General features: G+C 33.7%; 1 long non-coding RNA gene across 3 annotated transcripts; it reads left to right on the top strand.

Moving 5' to 3' along the window:
• Positions 1 to 463: 463 nt before the first annotated feature.
• LOC133801051 (uncharacterized) lies at positions 464 to 9,091 on the top strand. 3 transcript variants are annotated; one of them, XR_009876717.1, is made up of 7 exons: positions 466 to 1,298; positions 1,395 to 1,454; positions 1,795 to 1,852; positions 2,160 to 2,388; positions 7,136 to 7,214; positions 8,033 to 8,088; positions 8,880 to 9,091. It is a non-coding gene; the product is annotated as an uncharacterized LOC133801051 (long non-coding RNA). The 3 variants fall into 3 exon arrangements; XR_009876718.1 differs by having other exon boundaries at positions 464 to 1,298; positions 1,395 to 1,852; positions 7,124 to 7,214; XR_009876716.1 differs by having other exon boundaries at positions 467 to 1,298; positions 1,395 to 1,852.
• Positions 9,092 to 11,376: the final 2,285 nt, after the last annotated feature.

Raw genomic sequence — 11,376 nt, forward strand, 5'->3', positions numbered from 1 at the left:
TCTCCTTGGAAAATCCACCAAATCTTGCACGATGAAGAAAGAAATATCCTGGGCCTACCTGCATAAAAGCACTATGATGCTTAAGTTAGTAGAGATTATCTTTCTAAAATCTCATAAGAAAAAATATGTAAGTGTGAATTGAATCCAAGGTCTCTTTTCAAGTCCCAATGGATGCTATTTTTAGATAAAATAAGTCGATTAAAGTGTAGAATAAAAATTATCGTGATTGGTCCACATTAGTGCCTCAAAGGTAGAAAATAAATGATCTGAATGAAGTGGTTACCTAATCTCTCATGCTTCTACGACTCTCATTATCCTTAGTTCACCCAACCATTTGACGATCAGATGGTTTCTGCCTCGAGCCCTTGTGAACTTCAACTACTAACTTGATAAGTGTAAGCATTTGATCGCATATTTAATATGTAAATAAAAATATTCAATTTAAATTATACAAAGACAAGTACATATTTTTAGTTCTCACAATTGCCCATGTTCCTTTTTTGACAATTTCCAAATGTAAATTAAGTAATGCACTCTTAGCATAGAATGAATATATTCACTATCAAAACTCGAACCATCTACATATTTTCTACTCATTAATGTACATCAAATCATCACATTTTTTTAAACCATTTGCTACCAAAGGTTATACTATGAAAACAGAGGCTTTCCACATTCCCTTCCCCTTTTATTTCTTCTTGTTTAATCTTTTTCTTTATTTTCTGAAAAATTTCCTTCAATCCTTGTTACTTCTTATTCCTCATTCTTGATGGTATCCCCAATTGCTTCTCATCTTTCTTCTCGGAGCTCTAAAGCTTTTCAAGAACTCAGAAGTCGGTTGTCCCCCTCAATACTTTTATCCATCCCCTTTATTCCAAAGAAGGAAATAGATGGAAAACTGAAATAATTTTTGCTCAAAGTAATATTGTTCTCAATGCTTAGCATATTAATGACATGTGCTTCCCACCACCTTATCTGGTTGTTTGTGTCCTTTTTTGCTCTTAAGCTTCATACGATGCAATTAACCCCTGACGCACTCTTGGCCATTACCGGTGTTGCTCTCCTTAGTGTCCTAAAAGACTTTCCCCTTGATGTTGGAGATTTCCTTAGCATTTTTAGTTTTCATAAAATTTATGATGTTATTTTTGACATCATCCACCCGAGCTCCACCTGTATTTTCAATAATTACGATGAATCGTCTTCTTGACCCACTGATGCTTTGTTCATCTTAAGTTGCAACTGGTATCCAACCCACATCTCTTCCTAAGCATTCCCAATTGCCTGAGCCTTTTTTCAAGGTAATTTCTCAAATTTCTATCTGTCAATAGTTTTTCCTTTTATTCAATTCTTCAATTTTTTCTAATTTTCCCCTTTTTGTTTTGTTTTTGTCCTAGGTGAACATTAGTTTCCTCAAATCAAAGCCACACTCTTAATCTGACATCTTCAAGAGAATGGTATTCTTCACTCTCACCTTGAGGATGAAATAAGCATCCATGCCCTTTGTCATCCCAATATTTTACAAGGATCATTTCTTTATTTTTCCTCCCCAGATCCCTAAACCATTGATAAAACACCAGTCGAACAACAATAAAATTACTTAAAAATTATTTTGTAGACTTATCCTTGCAAAGAGTTTTAGAGCTTCAAGCTTCCTTGTCATTTGACTTATCACTAAAACAATCTATTAAATTTACTTTTTCTTCAACGAGAAAAAATCGTGCTGCTTCTTCTTCCTTTCCCTCTTTCGACCCTTTATCAAAAAATTGTTCATTGATATGTTGCAACCCTTCACAGGTTGTTGCCTCTTTGTTTCACCAACTACATCAATCGATATGAAGACTCTTCCTTCAAGGTGAGGTTTTTTATCATTATTATTTTGTTGCCACCATTTGCATTCTTCATTAGATAAACTCCCCTACCCCTTTTTTTTTTTTTAGAAAATCATATTACCGGCCCTTTTTTTCATATGTAGAGCCAGATCCAATTGTCACACATTACCTTCCTAACAAACTTAATGTATCTCTATTGAGGGAGGTGGCCCTAAGAGAAGAACTAGCAAAATCTAAATCATGCTTTTGCAAATATCGAAATTTCAGTTGTATAGTTGTGGCAGGGCTCTTGATTCATGACAAAGGCTTGAATTGGCTATGCTTTTTCAGGAAGTTCATCTACATCATTTAAGCAATGAAGAGGGAGCTTTTGACGGCCTTCAAGTTGAGTACCAGAGTTTTGCCTCTAATTCTCTTTGTTAGCATAGAGAGAAAGATTTAAAAATTTGAAGGCCTTAAGTTGTTGCTCTTAAGGCTTATGCAAAGATCACTACTTTGGAAGGAGATACCCCTTACCCCATCCTGATCGATCCTAGGAGTGGGGAAGGATATTGTGCAGGTCTCGCCCTTCCCATCTTTTACTGTATTGATTCTTCTCTTCCCCTATCTCTTACTTATAATATTTTCAAACAATTGTAAACTTTGCTTTTAGAACCAGAACAATTTCTAACAATGTTTACGAAGCTCGAACAATCTTTGTATGCATAGTAGTAAAATTTTTGCATAGTTAACTTGAGCAATCTTTGCATTTATAGTAGTGAAAACTCTTCCATAGTTAATATTTTTGGTTTATTTCATACTATTCCCTACATTTGTCTTGATTGAATTATCTTGTCTTCGTAAGGTTCTGATTGCATAGTTAATTGTGTCTCATGTTGAACGAGCATCGTTCCTGGAAGCATTTGGACCTTCTTTACTTAATTTTCCAATCATTGCAATGTTTACCACTTAATTGGTGAAGAACATTGGAAAATAGGAAGAAGCTGTTGACTGGAAAATAACAATCAGGGGAAAATGAAATTGAAAAGCCAGCAAATCTCTTGAAAAGATCTAGTTTGTTGAAAATATCAGATGAGCAGTGCACAAAGTGGCATGAACGTGAATTCAGATTGCATAGTTAATTGTATCTCATGTTGAACGAGCATCTTTTCTAGAAGCATTTGGACCTTCTTTACTTAATTTTCCAATCGTTGCAATGTTTACCACTTAATTGGCTAGTTTCCCAAATTCACGTTCATGCCACTTTGTGCACTGCTCATCTGATCTTTTCAATAGACTAGATCTTTTCAAGAGATTTGCTGGCTTTTCAATTTCATTTTTCCCTGATTGTTATTTTCCAATCAACAACTTCTTCCTATTTTCCAATGTTCTTCACCACAATTTGCATTCATCATGTTAGCTTACATCATAGATGAGCTTTTTGTTCTTCTTTGTTAACTGCTCAAATATCTTATCAAGCAAATATACTATTTACATTTGTCCTTCTTTATTAAATTTTACTCCCACTCCCCTAACTAAAATTTCTCAATCTTTTCCATTAAATTTTATCAATATAAAATCAGACAGTACTTATTACGAGCTTTTAACCCTCTATTCTAATTATCTACATTTTCGAATCGAACGTGTTCATTATATTCTTCAATCTTATTGTGCTTCTTCAAGACTTAATAGGAATTGTTTTCACCAATTTCAATTGTATATTTTGGATAATTCTTTGTTTATAAATTTTAGCAGTTTTTTTGTTATAAATTTCTTCTAATCCATCAATCTTTTCTACAATATATATCTACCCGAGCTTCATAGCAAATTTTCTTGCCATCTTCTTCAATCTTCATAAACTTGCTCAATACTTCGTATTGATCATCTTCGCTATCTTCAATAGTATAAATTTGAAATACAATTTTTTATAACTTTTCCTTACTAATTTTTACTACCATCTTTCTTAAATAGAATTTTTTTTATCCACCGATCATCTTTGACAAATTCCTATTGTTCTTTTTCTTAAGACTGAATTCGTTGATCCTCTTCGCTTTATTTTATTTTCATTTTCAAATAGATTTTACCAATCTTTTTATTCATTTTATTTCCATAGTTTTTGTAACACCCTGGTTACTCCAAGACCGTTATTGTGATCTTTGAATCGTGCTTAACTCGTTAATCGAGTTATAACGTGCATCTAGGTGTTATTAATACGTTAAGGTGTAAAACCAATCAAAAAGAAATGATATATTTTATTTAAAACATAAAACTGTTCATGGGCCCATAGAAACGTTTACAAGTTATTTACAATACAAAATGATCATTACAGAGTAAAATTTACAACCCGCCGACCTAAGCGGCAAAAATAGGGTAAACCCCCTAGTTCCTCTGAGAAACTCCTTGGCCGTGGTGGTCAAGCGGCCGCATATGTACATATCGCCACCTAAGCTCTCCTCTCAAGGCTGGGTGAGCTTTTCTTTCCCTTTACCTGCACCACATAGCACCCATGAGCCAAAGCCCAGCAAGACAACTCAATACTGCACATATATAATATCAAACGATGATCTTGATAATCATCCAGGACTTATAGTCCTAAACTGATGAGTGACAAATGTATAAGTCACTAAAATGGGATTCCACACCCTTTACAAATAAGTGATCAAGTCACTAGCTTAAACAAGATAAGTGACTGATGAGCGAGTCACCAATGTAAACCAAGTGAGTGACCATGAAGTCACTACTGTGGGTTCTGTACCCTTAGCTGACGATATGGTCACCTGGGCCTTCTGGCCCTGGCTCTGAGTAACTAGTCAGAGAACTAGACAAGCGCTTTCAGTTTTCATCAAACTTGGGGTCGGTCCGGCATTAACGTTCATGATGAGTCATTCAATGCTGATGTCGATTAGATCTAATTTTTCATCGACTCTGCGATCATGATGCTTATGCCACTCCTGACACTTAGGTCAGTAACATATGACCAGTGCTCAAAACTACTGTCGAACTTGACTTGTAAGTCACAGCTTTATAGCTAGTTCTGACACCATTGCTGATTCTGACTAGTAAGTCAGTGCCATTCAAAAGTAAGCAAGATTTGTTAAGCATTTGATATGCAATTCATGTCCACATTTAAACACTCAACATGCCTCAATAATAACCATGCATGTCACATATTGGGGTGCAGTTTTCTTACCTCTGGTTCGAGCGAGAAATAGTAAAAGAACGACCCTTGAGAACAATCGACCTTTTGATTCCTTAGCGGTTACCTAGTCATAACCAATTATAACATTCATTAATGAAAATCAACAATGAAAGGGTCTTGACCTAAACCTCACCCCTGGGACCCTGAATTGTACCCAAACAGTGAGTAGATTCGATCCCGAGCCTTAAGGATTGAAACCCCGAGCCAAAAACCCTTAAAAATGCCCAAAACCAAAATCTGAAGGAGCAGGGTAGCACTGTAGCGCTACCCCACTAGCGCCCCAACGCTCAAGACAGATCCAAAGCCACCCTAAGTAGCGCTGTAGCACCCACATGTGGGCGCTACAGCGCTACACACAGCCAGCTTTGCCCAGAAATTTCCCCCCTTCAACTCCACCATTTCTAACTTGAATCAAAAGCTTCCAAACCTCATTTTAAGTCCCAAATGAACCCAAAACCATCTACACATGTCCTAGGTATCACAACCCAAGTAACCCTAGCCAAAAACTCCCATCAATTCCCTTCAACCAATCTAGAAAACCAAGCTGAAAACCAAACCAAAAACAGAGCAAAGCTAGAGTTTTAATGGCTAAAAACTTACCTTAAGCTCAAATTAGGACCCTCTTCAATAGTGGAACACAATCCTAAGCTCTCAATATCTACTTCCCTAGCTTGAATCCTCAAGAACAGCTCAAAAATTCAAAAGAAAAAGGAGAAGAAAAGAGGTACGGGAGAGATAAATTTATGCTCTGCTTTGCCAACCTTATACAACCTTCAATGGCTTAAATATAACATATGGTGAAAATGTCCTTTTGCCCCTAGGTCATTTAAAGGTTTCTAAAGACTCCCAAGGGTAAAATCGTCATTTTCCACCTATTTCGTTAATCATAATTAACACCCTCCAATTCCCGTTATTATCAAATACCAATAATTCATATCCCGTTACCCTTTAACTCCCGGCAATGCTCTAATCACTAAATTACTCCGAGACTCACCTCGAGCCCCGAACTTAATCCCGTTATGACTAAACTGCTAATTTGTACTCAAAGATCGTCTCATGCCGAATGGCTCGAATAAATCCACATTATAATGTGGCCTCAACAATAGATCACTGACATGCATACAAATACACAATTACGCCATCAACGAGCCAAATTACCAAAATGCCCTTAAGATGAAATGTGGACCTATGCATGCATTTAACATCATATTATAATATAATCCACATAAACATGCATATAATAGTTTAATGGCATAATAAAATAATTATGGTCCTCCCGGCCTACTAATCCAACCATTAAACTGCATTAGGGAATTTGAGGCATTATAGTTTTAAACATAATTTATTGATCATCTTTCTTTATTCTATTTCTATTTCTTTGAATAGATTATTGATCCTCTTCCTTTATTCTATTGCCATTTCTTTGAATAGAATTTACTAATCCTTTTCATTTATTCTATTGCCATCGCTTTGAATAGAATTTACTAATCATCTTCCACAAATCTTATTAGGATATGTCGTTCCTCTTCATTGTCAATCTACCAATCTTCTTCTTTTTTAATTTCCATCAATACTCGTTTGATCTAACAATCATCTTCATTTGATCTTACTAACATCATTTTGAATAAAATCCAACATCGATCTATTGATCATTATCACTTAACCATTTTGGTTAGAATTTTATCGAATTTCCAACCTTCTTTTGATTTTCCTAACATTATTTCAAATAAAATTGTATATTGATCTTTCAGTCCTTTTGGCTAATTTTCTTACGACCATGTTAAACAAAATTCATATCAATCTCTCTATTTTTTCTTTTTCAAATTTTATTTCATGTTTAGTTAAATAAAATTGTACCCATCTTCTTCACTTCTTAACGATATTTAGCATCGTCCACATTTTAGTTTTATTGATGCAAACTTCACTCACTTACTAATTCATTCTTCCCTATAGCAAATAGTTTCAAATCATTCTATCAAAACATCTAATCATTGATACTTCATTTATGCAAGTTTTCAATCATATAGTTCTTAATTTTTTAAGATCTAGCTTTCAAACAATCAACATATTAACTTTTATTGCTTACAATGTTGTTTGCTTAGATCTATCTTTTTAGCTTTGACTTCAGGTAATCCCAACCGTCAATCTTTCTTTACATATCGAGCCAGCGATCCTTCTCCCATTATTACTAGGATCTAATGTTGCGAGTAAGTGATTTTCTGCAATACATGATGTAATTTTATTATTATTAGTTTAGAGAATGATCACATATGAATTAGAATTTTTTTATTTTGGAATAAATAAATTAATTTTATGTTAGAGGCATTATATATTTTTTTAATTGTCTTCTAATTGCGATTGAAAACCAAAAACCTAGAAGGTATTTAGTAGGGTTTGGCAAACGGTAGATTAGTCATTCCGTTGTCACTTATGTAGCTAAAGGATAGTTGGAATAAACTTACAATATTTCCTAAGAAACATTACAAGAAATTTCAGCCATTAGTGAGTAAATTACGATTTATGGTTATTTGGATATTTAACGAAACAATGGATTATGACTAAATAATTCCAGATAGTAAATTAAAGATTTTTCTCTTTAATTACAATTAATAGAGTTGACAAATCAAGAACTTAAGATGATTGGCCCTTTCCTTTTTGGGATTAAATTACAATTAGTATTTTTAGATTTGATGGAGCCATTTGTTATAATTGATAAGCATGAAATTATGGCATTAATGGGTGATTGGAGATTTGTCATTATGGTGATTAGAAATCCATTAATAATGTGAGCTAGGGTTTCCTTTTCTTAAACCTTAGCCACATGCCTATATAGAGAGAGCTAGGCTAGCATGAGAATTAGAGAGGAAGAACGAGACACTAGGATTTGGGCGAGTAGAATTTGATGAGAAAAAGAGTGCAAGGATCAGTGTAGATAAATTGAGGTAAAGGTGAGTCATTTGATTCTAGTTAATTCTCTATCATTTCTATGGAATCCTAATATAGTTTTCATGGATTTTGTTACAAGGTTGAGACTCATCAATGATTGGAAGACGCTCTAGGTTTCGGCTAGCACAAGGAGAGGTAAGATCTTAGTCTCTAGATCTTGATTGATTGTATTTAGGGTTAGCTTGATATCCCTATAAATATAGATCTAATATTTGATAGGGTTGGGATTTTTTTGGCTTGTCATTGTGATTCTAAGCTATTATATTATTATTTTTATTAGAGTCTAGTGTGTGATCTCTCTCTCACTCTCTTTCATTACTTTTTAAAAGGACACGAAGTAAGGAAGTTAGATAGCTGCATCTTATGTTTATGTGTTAGATCTCTATATCTATGTGATGCTAATGTTTGCGGCTCTTCTTATTGGGAAGATGAGATATGTGTTTTGGCTGATATGCCCTAAAAATGACCAAAGTAATCTCATGAAGACGATTTCCTCAATCAGACTTCTATCCTTATAACTTGTTAATATTGTGTTGTGATGGTTATGTAAATGTTAAATCTCTAAATTTTGTGAATTCTAACTTTTTAGGCATAGGTTGTTAGGAAGAAGAGTTTTTATATGTTTGGTAGACATGCCCCAGAATTTGACTGTTGTTATTCCGGGAGGATACTTTCCTCGCCCAATGTTTTGTCCTTTCAACTTGTTTATAAGTGTAATGATTATAAAAATATTTTATCATTTTAAGCAACAAATGTGATATGTTATATATGTAGAAAATGTTATGTTTTGGAAGTGTTATGATATGTTTTGGTATCTTTAGAATATTGCGATAAATAAGATTACTGGTGTATTTTCTGCTTTCTTGATGTGTGTTACTTCCTTAATGGGCTCTAGTGCTCATTCCTTTATTTATTCTATGTTGCAGGTAAGATTTAGATGACTATTTATGGGCGCAATGAGTGGAGTTTGATCTAGAAGATATGTATTACCAGGAGGACCATTTAACCTTAAAACGATCAAAGGGGAAGAAAACGCCAAGCTCAAGTGTCAAATTTTTTTAATTATTTTAAGATGCTTTGAATTAAGACCACATATGTTTAAATTTTGCATTTAAATATTATATTTTATTTCAAACAATGGATGTCCAATTATTGCACCAATAATGGGTTTTCAATAATATTTTATGCATGTTTTGGTAAAGTAAATGGTTTATAGTTAAAATATTTAGAACCCTAGACGGTTCTCCTGGTCAATGATTTTGGGGTATTACATTTTCTCTCAACAAAGAATAGACAACTCAAGGTTTGAATCAATAACAATGGGGTTACACAAACTTAGAACATAAATACAAATTAAAAGAAGAGTAATAACAAAAGACTTGCCAACATAATATAATCTTTGTCAAAAATAATTATTACAAGCAACTATTGATGAAGCTTGAGGTTTCTTCACTTAGAATAATAATTAAGATATGACAAGCCTTTGATCTCCAAACATCCAAGCTTTTCTTTGGAGATCTTGGAGAAAACTTTGAATATTAGAGAGCTATAGAGAGAGAGAAAGAGGGAGAGAGAGAGAGTTTAGAGGGAGAGTGAGTGAGAGTGATTAGGTCCCAAATACTCTAAAAAAGCTCTTTAAATACATTAGGAACTTCCATTGGGTATACTTAATAAGATTAGAGCATTTAAAATTGAGTTTATGAGCCAAAACATGAAACTGTATACAGACATGTTGGGCATCACATCACCTGGTAGGAGGCAACACAAGACTTGAGAGTCTTTTTAAGCTTCTCATAAGTGATCTTAAACACCTCCAAACTGGGCATCCTTAGATACCTCATTATATCAATTTAGACCAAAAAATATAATTTTTAATTGCCTACAACAAAAAGTCAAATTTCACATCACCATTACGTAAAATCATTAATTGTTTTGTACAACTTTGTGACAAACACACTCAACTTTATATTTAACCAATCATAACATTTGATAATCTAGATCCAGGCACTCCGTTGTTAGATATCACATGCTTTTGCGGTAAGCACAATACTCGGCATGACTTCTCATTTTTTTCCAATCCTTCCATCTTTGTAGGTCTCTTCTAGATTAGCTTGCTCTTATTTTCTAAGTAAATCACATATGTAGTAGTGTTGTACTTGATGCCATCATTATTAGCACGAGTCCTTCATCCTTCCTGACATTGTTCTTGAGCTTTCTGGATAAGGGTTTCATTATCGTGCTTTTTGCTTTTGGATCTAGGGACTGAAATTTCTTCTATCCTTCGTTTCTTTCGATCACTTCCCCGGCCCTCCTTATATTAAATGATCATTTCTTCACTTTTTAATACATCCCTCATATCACGTGGTGCTTCCCGTATGAGAATTTGTTGTAACATCAACCCATGTTTCAAACCATTCATGAGCATCATTGTTAGCATCGTTGGGTCATCATCATGAACCTGATCTGCTATACTCGTGAATCTCCTCATGTTCCTTTGATTGGACTCTTCTTTATCTTGAGTAAATCTTAATAGATCTTCCATGACCTTATGTCAATCTTGTTCCTTCTTCTACTTAAAGATAAAATGACTTATAAAAATTGTGTCACATCAGAAGCCCAAAGGCATCCAATAATTGTTTCAAATGAGTAAGATCTGATGAGAACTAACCTTCCTGACCTTTGTGGGTTTGACGAGATTAACCTAGCCAAAATTCAGGTGATATTAGAACCTCCTTCTTCCCAAGCCTCTTCTTACGATCTACCAATTGTTAGTAAAGTATAATAACATTTAAGTGTAAAATACATAATTAAATTCATGGATTATTTTAGTCCACGTAGTAAATATTTGACATCCAAACAAACTATATATTTTGAAATACTATAAAATTACTAAGTTGTGTAATTATTACATTTCTTACTAATTACACAATGACTTCCAAACACACTCTAAACTAAATGGATGGAAACATATAATTAATTGAATAATAATATAATAAAATTATACAATCTCTCACCTTGGCTTTCCTATTACTAGTTATAGGAAAGGTTATGGTTCATTTCCATGAATCATTTCCTTTCATATTTCAAAATTTAAACTTATATATATCCATACATTGATCCAAATCAAAGCAAATAACTTCTAATTGACATTGAAGAGAAAGAGAATCTAGGTTCATTGAAGTGATAGATCGATGTGATAGTAAAGTTTTGCGATGAGGTAATACATTTGAAGATAAATTATCATCAAAATGTGTTATAATTCTTTCATAATTATAAAGATAGGGTATCATATACAATATATATATTGTATAGAACTGTATATATTGTATAGAACTCAGACATGATGAAAGGACAAACTTCCAATAGACTTTGTTAGAATACAAAAGTATTACAATCATTAAGCGATAATCATTTGAGACTTGA

Source organism: Humulus lupulus, chromosome 9 (assembly GCF_963169125.1).
Source record: "Humulus lupulus chromosome 9, drHumLupu1.1, whole genome shotgun sequence".
Classification (NCBI taxonomy): domain Eukaryota; kingdom Viridiplantae; phylum Streptophyta; class Magnoliopsida; order Rosales; family Cannabaceae; genus Humulus; species Humulus lupulus.